We start from the raw sequence: 7,500 nt of genomic DNA, 5'->3' as shown, positions 1-7,500 counted from the left end.
TTAATTCGACGGGAATTGTAAATAGTGTTTTTGAATGAATGGTTTTTTCTTTTTTTAAGCGAATTAATTGTAAATAGGATTTTAATAGTTAGCATTGTTGTTAATAAAATTTCTTTATTATTATTATTATTATATATTATATATTATTATATATATTTTTATTATTATCAGCATACTAATAGTCATGGCATACAAAAGTAAGCAAATTGCAATAGACCTTTTTAGCTGGTGTGTTTTGTTTTTCCATTTCAGACCTCGTTAAATGGTACCCCAGAGAACTGTTTCTTTCAAATGTCGTCCTATGAATGTGCATGCACCTGCCTATGTATGTATAATTTATGAAAAGACAAATGGCAAATTCCATGGAGAACATCACGTGGTCTGAATTGGGAAAAAAAAAAACATACAAGCTAAAATTTATGTCTATTTGACATCAGTCGTTCTTTTTATTGCATCCTATTTGGTGTCTCAAAAAAGAAAATGTTAGACAAATCCTACTGCTTAATTCGCCATAAATCATGGTTTCTTGTCAAATTCTGCCACCCATGTGTTTACAGTAACGTGACAATAGCCTTTTTTTCCCTCCTTTTAGATATTAACGAGTGTAGTACTAACGCTCATAACTGTGACGCCAATGCTTTCTGTAGTAACTCTGAGGGTTCTTATAACTGCACATGCAGCCCTGGATACAATGGAAATGGAGCATCATGCACCGGTAAATCATATCATTATCATTATCATTATCATTATTATAAGTATTATTATTATTATTATTATTATTATTAACATTATTTTTATTATTATTAACATTATTATTATTATTATTATTATTATTATTATTATTAACATTATTTTTATTATTATTAACATTATTATTATTATTATTATTATTATTATTATTATTATTATTATTATTATTATTATTATTATTATCTCTTCTATCACAGTCATTGCTGGTGTTCTTTTTGTGCATCAGCCGGGCGCAGACGATGCTCCTAGAGCGTCAGTCACTCAAGTCAATCATTCTGTTCATACCCTGAGCACCTATCTGAGGATTCGCGCAGATCCCAGCATGCAGATCTTTTGAATCTCTGTCATAGTAGCTGTCTCTGATACTTTCTTGATGTTTTCTACCATACCCTTCTTCACTGTACCAAGCGCACCAACAACCACGGGGATCACTACGGTTTTCATATGCCACATTCTCTGTATTTCTAGTTCTAGGTCTTTGTACTTGCTTTTTTTTCAGTTTCCTTCAGTGCGATGTTTCTATCTGATGGAACAGTCATATCAATCAGTTTGCAGGTGGAATTCACTGAATCTTTTACGATGATGTCTGGTCTGTGCGCTGTTATAGTTCTATCAGTATTGACTGGCATGTCCCACATGATGGTGATGTTGTTATCTTTATTGTGCATCACGGTCTCTGGCTCGTGTTCGTACCATTTGTCTGTAATCTCTATATGATGATCTTTATAGATGCTCCGATGGAGATATGCGGCAGCATTATTGTGCCTGGAGATGTACTCTGTTTTGGCTAATACCTCACATCCAGATACAATATGGTCTACTGTGTCTTCATGTTGCGAACTTATTCTGCATTTCCTCTCCACTTGCTGGCCACATATTACTTTCTGGTAGTTTCTGCAGGTGTCTATTGCCTGGTCTTGAGCTGCTACAAGTGGTCTCTCTGTTTCTCCTTTCAAATTACTTGACAACCATTTGTTGGTGGTGACTGTGTCCACATGAGGCTTCTCTAGGATCTTTGGATACTGGCCATGCAATGCTTTGTTTTTCCACTTTTTGTCTTTCATTGACTTCATCATGGACTTAAACGCGTGTTTCAGGGCAGATTTATCTTCTCTTATTATTATTATTATTATTATTATTATTATTATTATTATTATTATTATTATTTTTATCATTATTATTAGAACTTGATCAACGAAATGAGCAGAAATTACAGATGTGTGAGATTTGTAAATCTCTCCATGAGTTCCCTTGGCGTTTTCTCCGATGAATGCTCCACGTTCTTCGATATGATGAATGACATTGGCATTGACAAAAAGCAGCAACGTTATATAATCAAGAAAATGATAAATATAGCCATTAGAGCAACATATTATATCTTTTGTTGTAGAAATAGGAACTGGGATAGCCCAGACTTAATGCAATTTTGATTTTTTTCTTTTTCTGGCTTTTGTTTTGTTTATGTTTTTGTTTTTTTTTGTTTTTTGTTTTTTGTTTTTTGTTTTTTGTTTTCTTTTTATAGATAATCCAATCTCAAGCAGCATTTGTGAATTGCCTATACGTAGCGAGATTTACAATTGTACATTTAAAAACACAAATAAAATTTCCATTATTATTATTATTATTGTTGTTGTTGTTATCATATTTTTTTATTATCATCAGTATATTAATAGTAATGGCATACAAAAGTAAGCAAATTGCAATAGACCTTTATAGCTTGTGTGTTTTGTTTTTCCATTTCAGACCTCGTAAAATGGTACCCAGAGAACTGTATATTTAAAATTTCGTCCTATGCATGTGCATGTACCTGCATATGTATGTATAATTTATGAAATTACAAATAGTAAATTCCATAGAGAACATCACGTGGTCTGAATTGGGTAAACAAAACATATAAGCTAAGATTTATGTCTATTAGACATCAGTCGCTCTTTTAATTGCACCCTATTTGGTCTCTAAAAAGTAAAAAAAAATGTTAGACAAATCCTACAGCTTATTTCGCCATAAATCATGGTTTCGTGTCAAATTCTGCCGCCCATGTGTTTACAGTAACGTGACAATAGCCTTTTTTCCCTCCTTTTAGATATTAACGAGTGTAGTACTAACGCTCATAACTGTGACGCCAACGCTTTCTGTAGTAACTCTGCGGGTTCTTATAACTGCACATGCAGCCCTGGATACAATGGAAATGGAACATCATGCACCGGTAAATCAATAAATATGTAATATAATATGTCTATTAGACATCAGTCGCTCATTTAATTGCATCCTATTTGGTCTCTCAAAAGAAAATGTTAGATATATGCTTAATTCGCCTTAAATCATGGTGTTTTGTCAAGTTCTGCCATCCATGTCTTTGTAGTAACGTCACAATAGCCTTTTTTCCCCTCCGTTTAGATATTAACGAGTGTAGTACTAACGCTCATAACTGTGACGCCAATGCTTTCTGTACTAACTCTGAGGGTTCTTATAACTGCACATGCAGCCCTGGATACAATGGAAATGGAACATTATGCACTGGTAAATCATATCATTATCATTATCATTATTATTATTATTATTGTTATTGTTATTATTATTATTTCATTTTTTAGTTTATAGACAGTTCTTTACATTTTGCTCTGTTGAAAACCACCAGATCACCAAACAGTCTTTTTTTAACTATTATTATTATTATTATTATTATTATTATTATTATTATTATTATCTTTTATTAATATCAGTATATTAAGAGCGAATGTCTGTAAAAATCGAGCAACCGGCGGTCACGGTCAAAAATTAAATTTCGTTCATATCTTGTCCATACATACTTATTAGTAAGTAACTAAACATGGTGTAGTTTGTTTTTCAAAAGGCCGCTTGGATTTGGAGAAAATCGACAAAATCAATTTTCGTGGTCGGCGACTTGAAAACAACAAAAATTTGAGGCAAAATGAGGCGGTCTCAAAACTTCGCTCGAACGCAAAAAGGAAGAAAGCGTGGTAAAATATTCCCCAATTAATCAATTTATAAAGGGTTTTAGCCCTAGTATGGCGGTTAATTCTTATCTTAACGATAATGTGGAAGGTAAACAATTTTATTTTAGTTTTGGTTCTTTTTTCAACTCAGCGAAGTTTAAATTTAGACCTAAAGTCGCGATTTGATTTTTAGGCGTGTGCTACACCGTGGTTTTTCCTGACAGAAACCTGATGTACTTCTATAGTACGATAGTTAATTTGCTAACATGCAATAGAAATTAACTTACCTTTATAGTTTGGGGTACTTGTTTTACTTTTTCTACTCTCGAGCTCCAAAATTCTGCTGGCGCTAAGGCATTTTGTAATTTGACCTCTAACGAGAGGTCATTGGAGATGAACCAGGTTATTAAAATGTCAGTCAAACCGAATGAGCGTTATGATCTAAATTCTTAACGTGGTTGAACAAAATTTTTCACGAGAGAAATATGTTTTTTTTAAAGACGTTTTCGGCGATTTGAAAGATGTTCTTAGCGATTTGAAAGATGTTCTTACCATTTAATAGAATCAGTTACAAAATACAGGGAGGAAGTGTGAGAACACAAGGAATGGTGTTGCGTGACAACGAACACCATCCTTCGAACTTAAGAATAAGCAGAAAACAAAATTTGTTATACATTTCTTTGATGTTTCCAAAGTTATTTGTTCAATTATACAACAACTGAAAGGTTGCATAGTCTGGCTGCCAACAGTACTTGATTTAAAAGTGTAAAGTCAGGGGCGAATCCAGGATTTTTTTTAGGAGGGGGTGCACTAGTCTCTTGCTCTACTTCAACACCAATAAACCACAATTTTTTTTTCTGGCAGAATACCAGTTGTATTAGAAAAGCGCAGGTCATTTCGGGGGGGGGGGGGGGTGGGGTTTTGGAAGAGGGTGCGCACCCCCTGCACCCTCCCACTAGATCCGCCCCTGAAAGTGGTGGTCAGTTTTTCGGACACCTGCGCGTGTGATAAAAGCATTGACTATTGAGTAATTTGAAAAACATTAAAATCATACACTCTGCCAGTTCACACGAACACTGAGTAGGTTTTAAACTTTGGACGACCTCGATAAATGATCTCGGAGGTGTTTTTTGTTTTGAGTGAAGAATCACAATAAAAAAATCATGTTATTTCATATGTATATTTTGGGGAAGGGTGGCTCTGAATCTTACTTGGGTACTACCTAGTAAGACTCCGATGGAAAGGCCGTTGAGGGGATAGAAGAATCCGTGGAAAGGGTTACGCTGTTACTCTTGCTCAAGGATGTTAGGTAAGCAATTCGCTCTATACCCTGTCTCCCCCTTTTCAAATGCTTGCACAGACTAACCAGCATTAAAAAAATTACATTAGCACACTAAGAAAATATTGCAAAGTAATTGCCATTGCAGTGGGGAAATGCTATCCAGGCAGGGCGGCCTTGTGGAGTGGTAGATGACGTAGCGCTATTTTCAAGTGTACAAACCTCTCCTTGAGTGTGAAGACTTAAGGCATGAGTTTCAGTTTCTAGTATAGTCTTAGCACCGAATATATACAATGAAAGAAACCTGGGGTCTAGAACGCTGACCTGTTCATCTCTCATTCCTTTAACAAAGGATAAGTCAAAGTATATCAGACAATTTCCTCCTTACAGCATGCTCGGCTACTCAAACAAGCTTTAAAATCTGACACTAAGATGATATACCGCAGATACAGCAAGTTAGAAAGCTGGAATCAAACGTGTTTACCAGTGGGTTAGGCCCTGACGTCTTCAAAGTCACGTTAAAAGGACACTGTTTAGGCAAAGGCATTAAGTTTACTTTTCCAGTAAATTCCATCTTGCAGCCTTTGACAGCGGACCAGGGGCCCGTTTGTGCGAAGTCCCTATAATTTTTCGGGCCCGAAATCAAATCGAATAAAAGGAATAAGAGCAGCGAGGGTCCTGGCTAGCAAAATACTTCATTTTTTCATTAACTGATAGTTTGCATGTAAACAAACAACAGCATGGCCCTTGGGTTCCTCTGTGTATAAACAGAAACAAGAGTTTGACGATCGAATAATCATGTTCAGATTAGAAAAAAATTTATATATTGAAAAATAATTGCGGAATGTTTACGAAAACTGTTATCCAAAACAATGGAACTTGCATATGCGAGATGAAAGACAGCCACCTGATAGGTAATAACGCGGTGAAATAGCTAGAGATTGAAGCCTGAAGTCAGTCAAAGGCACATACAAGGCAACGGGGGGATGTGAAAAACGATATTTTTGGACTTATTTAGTATTGTATGGAAGCACACTTTGAGAAAACTTAGGGAAAAAAGTAAAAAAAAAAAACATGATTTGAATTGTTAGTCGCGTAATATGCTACTTCTGGCAGGAACATTAAAAAAAGGCGTCGCTCAAATGCACCATGATGCTCCAAAGCCAAGGAAAAGCGCCTTGGTTGGCTCAACTGGTTAGATTGGGAAACCTGTGAATACTGTCACGTAACACTTTTGACCAGACTTTTATGACCAAAGAGGTATCGGCAGCCGGAAAGTTTCACTATTCAAAATCGCAGTTTTGTGAGACCTAGAATTTTTAAATGGCAATGGATGTAAAAGTGTGACTGCGGAAAAGAAAGGCCATGTGCTGTTTGAGGTTATTTTCACGCACCGCGTTTCCTCGAGTTTTTGGATCATTAGCATGGGACAAGGCGCATGTCCCATTAGCATGGGACAAGGCGCAATGTCAGTTGACAAGAACGGGAAAACACATTTGAGGTAACAAAAATTATCGTTTCACTACAAATGTCTTTAATACAAGTGCGATTGTGAGTTAAGTTTCTTTTGGAGAGCCCAGCCATCGTGACTTGACGAGCAACAACCAGTCGACTTTCTTGAAAAGTCTCATATTTCAAGCAAAATTTATTCAACTTCAGAGGGTTAGTGTGAAGTACAAATTAAATTACCCAGGCCAACTCTTACATATGTTTTAGCACAATGTTTAAATAACAAATGACTTGAGTTTCAGGTAAAACCAATGTGTAGCACATGCCTAAAATATAAAACGCAACTTTAAGTCTAAATTTAAATTTCTTTTAGTCGAAAAAAGAACCCAAAATAAAATAACACTGTTTATCTTCCAGATTATCGTTAAGATAAAGAATTCATCACCAAACCAGAAGTAGAACCCTTTATAAATTGATTTATCGGGAAATATTTTACCCCGCTTTCTTCCTGTGTGCGTGCGAGCGACGTTTTGAGACCGCCTCATTTTGCCTCAAATTTTGGTTGTTGTCAAGTCGCCGACAACGAAAATTGATTTTGTCGATTTTCTCCAAATCCAAGCGGCCTTTTGAAAAACAAACTACACCGCGTTTAGTTACTTACTTATGCCTATCTATGGACAAGATATGAGCGAAAATGATATTTTGACTGTGGCCGCGAAATTTCGATTTTTTCGATTTCGATTTTCGATTTCGATTTAATAGTCATGGTATACAAAAGCAAGCAAATTGCAATAGACCTTTTTAGCTTGTGTGTTTTGTTTTTCCACTTCAGACCTCGTTAAATGGTACCCCAGAAAACTGTTTATTTCAAATGTCGTCCTATGAATGTGCATGCACCTGCATATGTATGTATAATTTATGAAATTACAAATGGTAAATTGCATGGAGAACATCACGTGGTCTGAGTTGGGAAAGCAAAACATACAAGCTAAAATTTAAGTCTATTAGACAGCAGTCTTTCTTTTTATTGCATCATATTTGTTGTTTCAAAAAGAAAATATTAGA

At 35.5% G+C, this 7,500-nt stretch overlaps 1 long non-coding RNA gene across 1 annotated transcript in view; it reads left to right on the top strand.

Annotated features, from left to right (window-relative positions):
- Positions 1-597: 597 nt before the first annotated feature.
- Positions 598-7,500, top strand: part of LOC140945754 (uncharacterized) — a 7,127-nt gene continuing 224 nt past the window's right edge. Inside the window, exons 1-3 of the long non-coding RNA XR_012166743.1 lie at positions 598-715; positions 2,834-2,956; positions 3,148-3,270. This is a non-coding gene — a long non-coding RNA (uncharacterized lncRNA). The remainder of the gene's footprint in view (positions 716-2,833; positions 2,957-3,147; positions 3,271-7,500) is intronic.

The sequence above is a fragment of the Porites lutea genome, chromosome 8, assembly GCF_958299795.1.
Source record: "Porites lutea chromosome 8, jaPorLute2.1, whole genome shotgun sequence".
NCBI classification, from domain to species: domain Eukaryota; kingdom Metazoa; phylum Cnidaria; class Anthozoa; order Scleractinia; family Poritidae; genus Porites; species Porites lutea.
The sequence above is the reverse complement of the archived record's forward strand: the minus strand, read 5'-3'. Positions and strand labels throughout refer to the sequence as shown.